Raw genomic sequence first — 1,179 nt, 5'->3', positions numbered from 1 at the left:
GTCTAGAAAAGTGAATTCCTGGAATCTGACAGGAACAAATCAATAATCAATGATTGATGCTTCAACACTTTGATCAGAACCTGGAATGATTTTACTGACTAAAATCCTCCAACACAACATGACCCAGTACCAGGTTCTGGTTCTGGTTCTGAAGTCAGCAGGTCTTTATTGAAGCAGCAGCTTGTTGGCTTTAATATTCATGAGAATCTTTAACTGGTTCTGTTGGACTGGTTCACCTGCATCCTGTTGGCTTCAGCTCATCTTTTATTCTTTATTCAGGTTGATGAACTGCAGTTTGTCAAAGATCAGCTGTGATTTTCTGGCCTCAGCTCTGAAGTCCAACAGCCTCCATCTGACAGAACTGGACCTGAGAGGAAACAACCTGAAGGATTCAGATGTTCAGCAGCTGAAGGATCTTGTAGAGACTTTAAAGTAAGTAAATGTTTGTAGTGAGTCCAGCTGCTGTCAGCATATTGAACTAAACCCAGTTAGCATCAAAGCAAAGCTCCAGTGTTCCCAGTAAAGCTGCAGCTTCTCAGTGGGAGGAGAATGGTTCAGGCTTCCTGATTGGACACAGAGACAGCAATCAGCCAATCAGAGGAGCAGCAGCTTGCTGTGTTCCTGTGTTTGTGTTGGTGTGAAGATGAGTGTTGTTGCTGTGTCCATGTCTCCAGGACGTCCAGCTGGACTCCAGCGTCCAGCCGTCCAACATGTCTAGAGACAGTGGTCCTCATTCATCAAACTGTGGCAGCAGCAGATCTGATCTCAGATCTGCTTGTTCTCTCAGTTCAACAGGAAACAACTGATCAGGTTCATCTTGGTCACAGCTCTGAGATCAGTCTGACTGCAGCCTGGAAACCATCTACTGGATGTGCTGCGTCACTGACTGCTGCTGGAGAGGCTGGAAACACTCACTGATCTGATCTCTCCTTCCTTCTTCTCTCTGCAGGTGGCGATGATCTCTGTAAAGTAGAGAACGGTCTCTGTGTCCTGCTGATCCTCAGAGGTTGAAGCTGCAGCAGTTTGAGTCTAAAGAGACTCTGACTGGATCCTGATGATGACCTCTGACCTCCAAGATTTTCCTCCTGTTTATTTTCTCATGTCTGTCATTTAGTGTCTGATATTGTTTGTCTCTTTGGATCAATAAAGATCCGATTCAAACTGGGCTCCATTTAGAGT

The 1,179-nt window shown here is 45.3% G+C and overlaps 1 long non-coding RNA gene across 1 annotated transcript; it reads left to right on the top strand.

Annotated features, from left to right (window-relative positions):
• Positions 1-204: 204 nt before the first annotated feature.
• LOC106944364 (uncharacterized) lies at positions 205-1,166 on the top strand. Its single transcript, XR_001424249.1, has 2 exons — positions 205-432; positions 950-1,166. It is a non-coding gene; the product is annotated as an uncharacterized LOC106944364 (long non-coding RNA).
• Positions 1,167-1,179: the final 13 nt, after the last annotated feature.

This window comes from Poecilia latipinna, unplaced genomic scaffold (assembly GCF_001443285.1).
Source record: "Poecilia latipinna isolate Pla-1442-1.1 unplaced genomic scaffold, P_latipinna-1.0 Scaffold8492, whole genome shotgun sequence".
In the NCBI taxonomy this organism is placed as follows: Eukaryota; Metazoa; Chordata; class Actinopteri; order Cyprinodontiformes; family Poeciliidae; genus Poecilia; species Poecilia latipinna.
This window is presented reverse-complemented; position numbering and strand designations above follow the sequence as displayed.